Here is a 13,524-nt window from a genome sequence, read left to right on the forward strand (position 1 = left end):
CTTTTTCTGGAGCTGTCCTTACACAATTAGTACTTTCTCAGAACTGACTGGATAGAGTCAGAGTATGAGGGATGCACTACACTGACAAGGAAGACACTAATCCCATTGTAAATTTGTTACATACATTACCAGCAAGAATAACAGAGAAATAGCATTATGCATATTTTCAAATCTGCTTCAGAATTTTATTCCAAAATCTGCCGTAAATTATATTTGTATGTTTAAGTATCAAGCATTTAAATGGCTGCTGTTGTTTCAAAAACTTTCACCCATGTAATAGCCTACGTGATACCTATGTGATACCTAAAATCGCTTCATTTACTAAAAATTAGTCCTTATAGTCATGGTCTGACACGGATCTTTTGTGCAGCCAGGTCCAAAAGCAGCAGAATCGCGCATCACTATGGTGACGACAGCTCTGCATTACACAGAGTTTTGCAGTTAAGTAACAGATCCTCCAGTCCTATCTGCTGCAAGAGCATAGGGCCAAACAGAATTTGGCTTGGTGTGCATGCCTCACAGGTGTGATGTATAAACTTTGCACTCATCAGAATGTTAGCTGGTGAATGCAGTCCATACCTTTAGTGTTCCTCGGCTAGTTTGCTTTTTTAGTCTGGACTGTGCTACTATGTTTCGGCTACTCTTCTGCTGCTGTTTCTGTACTTCATTGTCTCACCTGTTTTTGATCTTTATCTTCTTAACTTGAGTCTGTATTGTCTGTCTCTTGTTTGTTTTGTCTGTGCTGTTTAGTTTTTATTGGGTTTCTTTTTCACTATTGTTTTCCTTACGTTTTAGACTGTTTTTGTGGGGGGTTTTTTGACAGTGCTATGCCCATCACTTATTTGGTGAAGGGAACGTCAGCCAGTTCAGAGTTTGTCATTTAGGGTGGCTTATCAAGTAGGCAGGGACAGAGGAGTGGGTGAGACTTAGTGTGCACTCTTTCCTGCTCAACGTGATATTTCTGCAGAAAAACAACTCTAAGGTTTTGGCCGCTAAATGCCTCCTTTCCCTGCAATTTGCTGTTCACTGTCTGTTGAGTTCTGTCTCAGCAATACAGACAGCAAAACACAGTAAGTGGGGGTGGAGCCTTGCATGTGTCAATCAGCCTGCTGTATTAGCCGGGGCATGTCACAGAGCCTCAGTGCATAGAGCCCTGCTTGTCCTCAGTGTAAAGAGCCCTGCTTGTCCTCAGTGTACAGAGCCCTGCTTCTCCTCAGTGGACAGAGCCCTGCTTGTCCTCAGTGTACAGAGCTTTGCTTGTCTTCACTGCACAGAGCCCTGCTTGTCCTCAGTGGACAGAGCCTGCTTGTCCTCAGTGTACAGAGCCCTGCTTGTCCTCAGTGTATAGAGCCCTGCTTGTCCTCAGTGTACAGAACCCTGCTTGTCCTCAGTGTACAGAGCCCTGCTTGTCCTAAGTGTACAGAGCCCTGCTTGTCCTAAGTGTACAGAGCCCTGCTTGTCCTCAGTGTACAGAGCCCTGCTTGTCCCACCCAGCAATAACTGCAGGGACAAGAGAGCATTTTTTTTTACCCAAAAATATACACATTTTTTAACCAATGTAAAAATATACATATAATGTTATCATATAAAAAAAAATTAGTTGGAAAGAGTTGGAAAACAATCTTCAATCCATCTTGATTTTCTCCTTTTTTACTGTATATAGTGTATTCTAAATGTATGGTTTTATCCAGCAGAATAGATGCAATTAAACAAAATTTTAGTAAATCGATATGTGATTCATCCTGCTAAATGGAATCATTCAGTCAGTGTAGATTGTACAAAAAGAATAGCTATTCACTGTTGGAGTTAATGATTTCAACTCATTGTCATTGCCAGAAACGTTTTTTTTTATTGAATGTATGACTTTAATGCAGTTTGAACTTTTTTTCAAAGCGCCCATATGAATGATGTGTACAGTATGAAATGAGCATTGCTACAATACCTCTCTTAGATTGAAAGTAACTTGACAAAGCCTTCTGAATTGTATCAAGTAAATATGTTTACTCAAGAACATTTCTTGTTATAGAATATAGATCAATGCTAGATGGTTTCTCTTTATTCACCTTTCCAAGCTGAAAACATCAAAGTAGTGTGAAAAAAATAATCATATCCTTTAGCTATACTACTAAACCACATTATGAACCCTATCCCTGGATATGCGCTGCCTTCCTTTCACATTATTATCTAAAAAGAAATAGTCTGAAGACATAAGGTATTTAGGGTATTTAAACTAAAGCTTATGCAGTAAATGTCTACATTTTAAGTAATTTTTATTATAATTTTAGAAATAAATAACAGTATATATATATATATATATATATATATATATATATATATATATATATATATATATATATATATATATATATAAATGTGTGTTTGGAGTGTAGCTGTAGAGTTTTAAATCATACCTGTCATATCCCACAAAAAAAAAAAAAATTCCTAAGTACCTATTCCTGATCGGGTACATATCATTTTTATATGTCTAGCACCTACATTTCTCACAAATACCTGATCTGTTGATCACTTGCTTTGTCATTCTGTGCTTTGCAGGAGGCGGGTCCTCACTCTGCTTGGCTCATTTACCTCCCAGTGCCCAAAACTGAACAGCATATTCCAGATGAGGCCATACCAATGCTTTATAGTGTAATATGGCTAGACAAAGCACATTGTTGAGAGTACCTTTAAAAGTATTATTGAAAAATTACAACAACATCTATATCTTGTGATATTGACCTATTCATTGGCCTGCAGTCCTAGATAAGACCAATGAAACTAAGTCCAACTTCCAGCTTTTTTATTGTTGATAAAGTTACATAGTTACATAGTTAGTATGGTTGAAAAAAGACATACGTCCATCAAGTCCAACCAGGGAATTGAAGGGAAGGGTGTAAGGGGATAAGGGAAAGGGATGTAGTTTTATAATTCTGCATAAGCATTAATGTTATTTTGTTCCAGAAATGTATCTAACCCTGTTTTAAAGCTGTTAATTGTTCCTGCTGTGACCAGTTCCTGAGGTAGACCGTTCCATAAATTCACAGTCCTCACGGTAAAGAAGGCGTGTCGCCCCTTTAGACTAAACCTTTTCTTCTCCAGACGGAGGGAGTGCCCTCTCGTCCTTTGGGGGGGGTTTAACCTGGAAGAGTTTTTCTCCATATTTTTTGTTTGGGCCATTTATATACTTATATACGTTTATCATATCCCCCCTTAAACGTCTCTTCTCAAGACTAAACAATTGTAACAATTGTAACTTTAATCGCTCCTCATAGCTAAGATGTTCCATATTAGTTTAGTCGCGCGTCCCTGCACTCTTTCCAACTCCGCAGTGTCCCTTTTATGAACAGTTTGGGCTAATGAGGGAAACGACAAAAATCTAGGGCTAAACATGGTTGTTTCTGGTAGCAAACAATCTACTTATCATACAGAGCACTATGTTCACAACACTAATTTTACTACCTAGCTTCAGCTTTCTGTACCATGTTAGATAATCACAATAGTATGACTATAGCTCCCTGCATTCTGCCTCCCATGTTACAATTATCTACTCTGTCACTATATAACGCCTCATGCCCTTATTCCCCCCCCACTGCCTACCAGCTCATCATTTAATAGAGCAAAATGATTTTTTTCATAAACATCTGCCATTAGATTATATATATGCCAAAAGAAAGTTCCAGCAGCTGTCTGAGGCTCTTAGAGCGCTTTTGATCAAAATGTGTCCCCCATCCACTATGCATAGGTGGCCTCACTTCGGATGGGACCCTTACGAGCTTACTTTACTCACCTTTACTCGGCTTATAGCCTCTGACTGGGTGGCAGGCAGGATCCGCTATCAGTTTAAAAACCTTCATGTGGAAAAAGAGGGGTGCATGACTAAGACGGGGTCCCATCTGAATTAAAGCCACCTGTGTGTGGTGGATGGGGGACATGTTTTGATCAAAAAGTGTACTAAGAGCCTCAAATATAGAATGCTGCTGCAACTTTCTTTTTGTGTATGTTTTATTAGCAATAGTTGTGCTGGCCATTTTTTGTGTGTCTTGTATATACGCCTAATTTCTTTGTGCAAAATAGTTACAAAAAGTAGTTGAAAAGAGCTACATAAAAACTAAATAAAACCTCTACAGTTAAATTTAAAAAACATTAGCACTAGAGATGAGCGAACTTTAGAAAAATTTGATTCGCCCGATTTGGCAAATTTTTTGAAAAAATGTAGTGCAATACAAATTTATTTACGGCAAATCTATATTAAAAAACGTCTATTTCTGGCCTAAAGAGAGCCTCAATAGGGGTGTAGAACACTTTGCTTTGTTCTAACACGCATATGGAGTGTGATGGGGTAGTGAAATAATACTGTTACTCCTACTGTATGCCTGATGTCACCTACAGGTATCACTTTTAGAATCACTGCCACAGAGCAGCACAATGACAGAGCCTGGAGGTGGCATCAGTATGAGGAGACCATATAGCGGCTGAATGACACAGCGTGGAGGTGTTGGCAGCATGAGAAGACCATATAGTGGTTGAACACAGCGTGGAGGTGTTGGCAGCATGAGAAGACCATATAGTGGCTGAATGACACAGCGTGGAGGTGTTGGCAGCATGAGGAGACCATATAGTGGCTGAATGACACAGCGTGGAGATGTTGGCAGCATGAGAAGACCATATAGTGGCTGAATGACACAGCGTGGAGGTGTTGGCAGCATGAGGATACCATATAGTGGCTAAATGACACAGCGTGGAGATGTTGGCAGCATGAGGAGACCATATAGTGACTGAATGACACAGCCTGGAGGTGTTGGCAGCATGAGAAGACCATATAGTGGCTGAATGACACAGCGTGGAGGTGTTGGCAGCATGAGAAGACCAAATAGTGGCTGAATGACACAGTGTGGAGGTGTTGGTAGCATGAGGAGACCATATATTGGCTAAATGACACAGCGTGGAGATGTTGGCAGCATGAGGAGACCACATAGAGGCTGAATAACACATCCTGGAGCTGGCAGCAGCATGAGTAGACACTAGGCCTTCACAATCCCTAAGATTAAAAGAGGAATTCTGAAATTTAAATTGAAGATTTATGGTAGCTAGTGTTACCATATAACATTTTTAGGCCCAGACCCAGGCCCAGCAGCATCAGTACACCATATATTGGCTGAATGACTCAGCCTTGAGTTGGCTGAAGCATTTGGAGACCATATAGTGTCTGAATGACACAGCCTGGAGTTGGCAGCAGCATGAGTAGACACTAGGGGTTTACAATCCCTAAGAATAAAAGATGAATTCTGAAATTTAAAGTGAAGATTTTGGGTAGCTAGTGCTACCATAAATTTTTTTTAGCCCAGACCCAGGCCCAGCAGCATCAGTAAATCATATATTGGCTGAATGGCACAGCCTGGAGTTGGCTGAAGCATGAGGAGACCATATAGTGGCTGAATATAACAGCCTGGAGGTGGCTGACGCATGAGGAGACCATAAAGTGTATGAATGGCACAGCCTGGAGTTGGCAGAAGCATGAGGAGACCAATTTAAATAGAAATTTAAGATTTTTAAATTGAAATTGAGGGTTTGGAAACTGAACTTTTAACTCCCAAGTTTTAGTGTCCCGGGCCCCGGCGTGTGGGTACAAAGGACCAAATCTATCAAGGAGTCACATGTCACCTGGAAGCACAATGACAGAGCCTGGAGGTGGCATCAGTATGAGGAGACCTGTCACGATTCGGCTGGCTGGAGGTGGATCCTCTGTGCCAGAGAGGCATTGGCGTGGACCGCGTCGGTGGACCGGTTCTAAGTTGCTACTGGTATTCACCAGAGCCCGCCGCAATGCGGGATGGTCTTGCAGCGGCGGTAGCAACCAGGTCGTATCCACCGGCAACAGCTCAACCTCTCTGACTGCTGAGATAAGCGCGGTACAAGGGAGTAGACAAGAGCAAGGTCGGACGTAGCAGAAGGTCAGGGCAGGCAGCAAGGATCGTAGTCAGGGGCAACGGCAGGAGGTCTGGAACACAGGCTAGGAACACACAAGGAAACACTTTCACTGGCACAATGGCAACAAGATCTGGCGAGGGAGTGCAGGGGAAGGGAGGTATAAGTAGGGAGTGCACAGTGGCCCTTTAAATCGCAGAGACCCGGTGCGCGCGCCCTAAGGAGCGGGGCCGCGCGTGCCGGGACAACACAGACGGGGAACGGGTCAGGTACGGGAGCCGAGATGTGCATCGCGAGCGGGCGCATCCCGCATCGCAAATCGCATCCCGGCTGGGAGCAATATCGTGGCGCACCCGGTCAGCAGGTCTGACCGGAGCGCTGTGAATAAGAGAACGCTGCGGAGCGCTCGGCGTAACAGTACCCCCCCCCCCCCCCGCTTGGGTCTCCACCTCTTCTTGGAGCCTGAGAACCTGAGGATAAGACTTTTGCCCAGGATGTTGTCCTCAGGTTCCCAAGATCTCTCCACTGGGCCGCAATTCTCCCAGTCAACCAAAAATAATCTTTTTCCTCTGACCGTCTTGGATGCTAGAATCTCCTTCACCGAAAAGACGTCAGATGACCCGGAAACTGGAGTGGGAGAAACAACTTTGGGAGAGAAGCGGTTAAGGATGAGTGGTTTAAGGAGAGAGACATGGAAGGCATTGGGGATACGGAGAGAAGGAGGAAGAAGGAGTTTGTAAGAGACAGGGTTGATCTGGCACTTGACTTTGAAAGGACCAAGATAACGTAGTCCCAGTTTATAACTGGGGACACGAAAGCGGACATTCTTAGCGGAGAGCCATACCTTGTCTCCGGGAGCAAAAATGGGGGGAATTCTTCTTTTCTTATCGGCATATGTTTTGATGCCAGCATGGCCTGCGAGGTGGGAGGAGTGTCCCCACTTGAGAATCCCGAGGCGCTGGCGTGGAGAAACGAAGGTCTTCCCTGGAGGAGTTTGTCTGATGGAAGCTGGAGAAGTGGAGATCAGACAGTCCGGAGGAATAATGTGTTGCAGGGAAGCTTCCACTTCAAAGGCATCCGATGAACGAGAGAGGGCATCGGCCCTAATGTTCTTGTCAGCAGGGCGAAAATGAATTTCAAAGTTAAAACGGGCAAAGAACAACGACCACCTAGACTGGCGAGGGTTCAGCCGTTGGGCAGACTGGAGATTAGAGAGATTCTTGTGGTCAGTGTATATAATAACTGGATATTTGGATCCCTCCAGCAGGTGCCTCCATTCCTCAAGCGACAATTTTATGGGCAGTAATTCTCGATCACCAATGGAGTCGTTTTTCTCTGCCGGAGAGAAGGTCCTAGAAAAAACCCCACAAGTGACAGCATGCCCAGAAGAATTTTTTTGTAGAAGAACTGCTCCAGCTCCCACCGAGGAGGCGTCTACCTCCAATAAGAAGGGTTTAGATGGGTCAGGTCTGGAGAGTACGGGAGCAGAAGAAAAGGCAGACTTGAGATGTTTAAATGCGTCTTCCGCTTGAGGAGACCAGGCCTTAGGATTGGCGTTTTTCTTGGTTAGAGCCACGATAGGAGCCACAATAGTGGAAAAGTGTGGAATAAATTGTCTGTAATAATTGGCGAACCCCAAAAAACGTTGGATAGCACGGAGTCCGGAGGGGCGTGGCCAATCCAATACGGCAGATAGTTTATCTGGGTCCATTTGTAGTCACTGGCCAGAGACTAAGTATCCTAGGAAAGGAAGAGACTGACATTCAAAGAGACATTTTTCCATTTTGGCATATAATTGATTGTCCCGAAGTCTCTGAAGAACCATGCGGACATGCTGGCGGTGTTCTTCTAGGTTAGCAGAAAAAATCAGAATATCGTCCAGGTAAACCACAACACAGGTATATAGAAGATCACGAAAAATTTCATTTACAAAGTCTTGGAAGACGGCAGGGGCGTTGCAAAGGCCAAAGGGCATAACCAGATATTCAAAGTGTCCATCTCTGGTGTTAAATGCAGTCTTCCATTCGTCCCCCTCCCTGATGCGGATGAGATTATAAGCACCTCTTAAGTCCAGCTTGGTAAAGATGTGAGCGCCTCGTAGGCGGTCAAAGAGTTCCGAGATAAGAGGTAGGGGGTAGCGTTTTTTTACAGTGATTTTATTAAGTCCACGGTAATCAATGCAAGGGCGTAGGGAGCCGTCTTTTTTTGGAAACAAAAAAAAATCCAGCTCCGGCAGGGGAGGAGGACTTGCGGATAAATCCCTTTTTTACGTTCTCTTGGATGTACTCCGACATGGCTTGAGTTTCCGGAGCAGACAGAGGATAGATTCTGCCCCGGGGTGGAGTAGTACCCGGGAGGAGGTCAATAGGACAGTCATAAGGCCTGTGAGGAGGCAAAGTCTCTGCTTGTTTTTTTGCAAAAAACATCAGCATAATCCAGATAGGCCTTAGGAAGACCAGATACCGGGGGAACCACAGGGTCTTGACTGTGAGTACAGGGAGCCGGTTTAAGACAGTCCTTGTGGCAAGAAGTACCCCAGTTCTTGATTTCCCCTGTGGTCCAATCAAGGGTTGGGGAATCCAAGAAGAATTTCTGAAGGGCAGTTAGAGAGGACCAAGAATTCTATTTTTTATGATGGGGTCCGATGCACATTAGGAGAGGTTCCGTGCGGTAACGCACGGTACAATCCAATCTTTCATTATTAACAGAGTTGATGTAGAGGGGTCTGGCGAGACTGGTCACCGGGATGTTGAACCTGTTGATGAGAGAGGCCAAAATAAAATTTCCTGCAGATCCGGAATCCAAGAAGGCCATAGCTGAGAAGGAGAAGGTAGAAGAAGAAATTCGCACAGGCACAGTAAGACGTGGAGAAGCAGAGTTTACATCAAGAGCTGTCTCACCATTGTGCGGAGTCAGCGTGAGTCTTTCCTGGCGAGGAGGACAGATAGGACAATCCTTCAAGAAATGTTCGGTACCGGCGCAGTACAGGCAAAGGTTTTCCATGCGGCGTCGTGTCCTCTCTTGAGGTGTCAAGCGAGACCGGTCAACTTGCATAGCCTCCACGGCGGAAGGCACAGGAACGGATTGCAAAAGACCAGAGAAGAGAGGAGCCGGGGAGAGAAACCGCCTCGTGCGAACAAAGTCCATATCCTGGCGGAGCTCCTGACGCCTTTCGGAAAAACGCATGTCAATGCGGGTGGCAAGATGAATAAGTTCATGCAGGTTAGCAGGAATTTCTCGTGCGGCCAGCACATCTTTAATGTTACTGGATAGGCCTTTTTTAAAGGTCGCGCAGAGGGCCTCGTTATTCCAGGATAATTCGGAGGCGAGAGTACGGAATTGGATGGCGTACTTGCCAACAGAAGAATTACCCTGGACCAGGTTCAGCAGGGCAGTCTCGGCAGAAGAGGCTCTGGCAGGTTCCTCAATAGTGTTGCTCGTGAATATTCGCAATTCGAATTTTATTCGCGAATATCGCATATTCGCGAATTCGCGAATATAGCGCTATATATTCGTAATTACGAATATCCGTTTTTTATTTTTTTTATATTTTTTTTTCACAGTACACATCACAGTGATCATCCCTCTCTGCTTCCAGCTTATGTGGTGTAAGAAGGCTCTAATACTACTGTTTGAGACCGGTGTGCGAATGTTCGCATATGCGAAAAATTGAATACGCAAATGTTCGCATATGCGAATTTTCGTTTATGCTAATTTTCGTACACACGAATATTCGCATATGCGAAAATAAAACGGGGATATTACGAATATGCGAATATTCGCGAATATGACGAATATTCGTCCATATATTCGCGAATATTCGCAAATTCGAATATGGCCTATGCCGCTCAACTCTATTCCTCAAAGACACTTCGAATCTCCGTGAAGAAGGAGTGTACAGAGGCAGTGACAGAATCATTGCGGTCCCAGAGCGGTGTGGCCCATGACAGGGCTTTCCCAGACAGAAGGCTGACTACGAAAGCCACCTTTGACCTTTCAGTTGGAAACTGGTCCGACATCATCTCCAAATGCAGGGAACATTGCGAAAGAAAACCACGGCAAAACTTAGAGTCCCCATCAAATTTATCCGGCAAAGATAATCGGAGGCTGGATGCGGCCACTCGCTGCGGAGGAGGTGCAGGAGCTGGCGGAGGAGATGATTGCTGAAGCTGTGGTAGTAGCCACTGTAGCATCACGGTCAGTTGAGACAGCTGGTGGCCTTGTTGCGACTGCTGGGCGACCACCGTGGTGAGGTTGGCGACAACTGGCAGCGGGACCTCAGCGGGATCCATGGCCGGATCTACTGTCACGATTCGGCTGGCTGGAGGTGGATCCTCTGTGCCAGAGAGGCATTGGCGTGGACCGTGTCGGTGGACCGGTTCTAAGTTGCAACTGGTATTCACCAGAGCCCGCCGCAAAGTGGGATGGTCTTGCAGCGGCGGTAGCAACCAGGTCGTATCCACCGGCAACGGCTCAACCTCTCTGACTGCTGAGATAAGCGCGGTACAAGGGAGTTGACAAGAGCAAGGTCGGACGTAGCAGAAGGTCAGGGCAGGCAGCAAGGATCGTAGTCAGGGGCAACGGCAGGAGGTCTGGAACACAGGCTCTGACCGGGGCGCTGTGAATAAGAGAACGCTGCGAGCACTCCGGGGAGGAGCGGGGACCCGGAGCGCTCGGCGTACAAGACCATATAGTGGCTGAATGACTGCCTGGAGTTGGCGGCAGATGAGGAGACAATAGGGCCTCACATTCTCTAAGAATAAAAGATGCATTTTGAAATTTCCATTTAAGATGTATGGTACCTAGTGCTACCATAAACATATATAGGTAATGTCCTAGGCCCAGCAGCATCACTAAACCCTGTAGTTGCTGAATGACACAGACTGAAGCTGGCTGAAGCATCAGTGAACCACATATTGGATGAATGGCAAAGCCTGGAGGTGGCTGAAGCATGGCTGAATGACACAGCCTGGAGTTGGCTGAAGCATGAGAAGAGATCATATAGTGCCTGAATGAGACAGCCTGGAGGTTGCAGCAGCAGCATCAGGAGTCCTGAAAGTGACCCAGTGACAGAGTAGTGTGGTGGGTGGCAATACCAGTACCCGGTGATGAAGGTGGGTGATAAAAGGTCTGATGTGGAGGAATGTTTGTAACTGGGGAGCAGCGCCTTAAATCTCTTTGGCGCTATCCATATTTGTGAAGTGTTGGTGTGGCACCATGGTCAATCTACTCTCAAGCATCAGGCATTGGTGGTTGGAAAGCCTGGCTGATCCATGCCTGATTCATCTTCCCAAAGGTCAGTCTCTCCACATTTTTTGTGGACAGACGAGTTCTCCTTGGGGTGACTATGGCCCCCGCCGCACAAAACACCCACTCTGATGGCACACTACTGGCCAGGCAGGACAGCTTTTCCAGGGAAAACTCTGCTAGTTGCAGCCACAAATCAAATTTGACTGCCCAGAAGTCAGCGGATCTTCAAGGTGTGTTGGCATAGGCATGTCAAGGTATGCCACCACCTGCTGGTTCAGGTCGTGCTCCAGGTCTACCTGCTGCTGATGAGTTGCTTCACTATGTGGGTGAAGAAAGCTACTCACCAGCGACTGTAGACTCAGGCTGCTGCTGATGGAGTTGGTACTGCTTCTGCCACCCCACCCCTCCCCAGCAGCCATGGCAGTGGAAGGTGAGCGCAGAGGGCCCCCCCCCCCCAATTCAGACCTGTGAAAGGATGGACGATGGCCCCGATAGGCATCGGCCAACTGACTACTTAGGATGCCTCTGTAGTAGGTCATTTTTTCCTCCCTCTCAGTGGGTGTATAAAAGGCCCCTACTTTGTGGCGGTAGCGAGGGTCCAATAAGGAGGAGATCCAGAAGTCATCCCGCTGCCGAGTGGTGACAATTCGGCTGTCACTACGCAAGCAGGTGAGCATGCATCGTGCCATTTGTGCAAGTGACTCGGAGGGACTCTCTGCCTCCATATCTACTGCATACTGCCCCGGCATGTCTGGTTCCTCTGTCTCACCTTCCTCATAACCCTCTAGCTCCTTTGGCTGCTCCTGCTCCTCCTCTCCTGTCACATTACTTGAAAAAACGCCCATCTCGCAAAACCTAAACTGTGCTCCACTGTGCCCCTCCCCCTCCTCCTCCTCCAGTTCAGCCCCCACAGGGCTCATGTGGCCATGGGATGTAGGTGCCAAATCCCCAGTGTCCTAACCAGCCATCGTTTCCAACACATGTTTTAAGAAATGAAGCAGTGGAATGACGTTGTTCATTCCATAATCCTGGCGACTTACTAATAATGTGGCTTCCTCAAAGGGCCTGAGCAAACGGCAGGTGTAACGTATGAGCTGCTACTGGTTCCCATTGAAGTTACACAGGGGAGTATCCCCATCTGCTTGGATCATCAAGAATTCGGTGATGGCTTTTCTATGTTCGTACAGTCTGTTCAACATATGGAAGGTGGAATTTCAATGTCTGGCAACGTCACAAATCAGACTGTTGTGGGATACCGTTCTGATGCTGCAGCTCAAGGAGGGTGTGCTTTGCGGTGTGCGAGTGGCTGAAGTGCATGCAAAGTTTCCTTCCCATTGTTAGCATGTCTTGCAAATGGGGGGAATACTTCAGGAACTGCTTCACAACCAGATTGAACACGTGTGCCATGCAGGGCGCATGGCTCAGCCTTCCCAGTCACAGCGCATGCAAGATGTTCTTCCCATTGTCAGTCACCATGGTTCCCATTTCCAGTTTTCGTGGAGTAAGCCATGCTCCCATTTCTTTACAAATGACTTTTAGCAGTTCCTCCCCTGTGTGACTATTCGCCAAGGCAAACCATGTGAAGAACAGCATGACACTCCCGTACCCTGCACACATGGTATGCTGAAGTGCCACTGAGACTTGTCTGGGCAGTGGAGGCTGAGGACACGGTGGAGGATGAGGAGGCGGAGTCGCACACTGTCACAGGATCAACAGGCTGAGAGCATGGAGGAGGAAGCGACGTGACCTGTCCAAGTTGGGGTTGTGGCTGTGCAGGAACCATTTTCACCCAGTGAGCCATAAAGGACATGTATTGTCCCTGACTGTAGTTACAGCTCCAGACATCGGCGCTGCCATGCACTTTGGTACACACCGACAGGCTCAAGGACTGGACCACCTTCTCTTCCACAAAATTGTGCAGGGCTGGTACTGCCTTCTTCACAAAGAAATGACGGCTTGGAACTCTCCACCTCGCCTCAGCACAAGCCATCAGTTCTCTGAGAGGTGCAGAGTCCACCACTTGAAAAGGGAGGGACTGCAGCACTAGCAACTTAGACAGGAGCACATTCAGTTTCTGCACCTTTGGATGAGTGGGCGCATACTGTTGTCTCTTGGACATGGCTACGCCGATGGATTGTTGGCGGAATGGCTGACTAAAAGTGGGAGGAGCAGGAGCATCTGGAGCGACAGAAGGATGGTATGACACACAGCTCCCTTAAGCTGAGGTGGTGGAGCCTTGCTTGACTGAAAGAGGGAGCGGCGTGCCACTGGGTGATGCGGCCGGCTGGACCACTACATCGGAGCCACGGTTCTCCCAGGCCGCTTTATGGTGGCGAAGCATATGTTGACGCA

At 46.6% G+C, this 13,524-nt stretch overlaps 1 protein-coding gene across 6 annotated transcripts in view; it reads left to right on the plus strand.

The window, feature by feature from the left end:
* COL19A1 (collagen type XIX alpha 1 chain) overlaps positions 1 to 13,524 on the plus strand; it is a 1,011,804-nt gene that overhangs the window by 564,990 nt on the left and 433,290 nt on the right. The gene's annotated exons all lie outside the window — the stretch shown is intronic.

This window comes from Hyla sarda, chromosome 3 (assembly GCF_029499605.1).
Source record: "Hyla sarda isolate aHylSar1 chromosome 3, aHylSar1.hap1, whole genome shotgun sequence".
NCBI classification, from domain to species: domain Eukaryota; kingdom Metazoa; phylum Chordata; class Amphibia; order Anura; family Hylidae; genus Hyla; species Hyla sarda.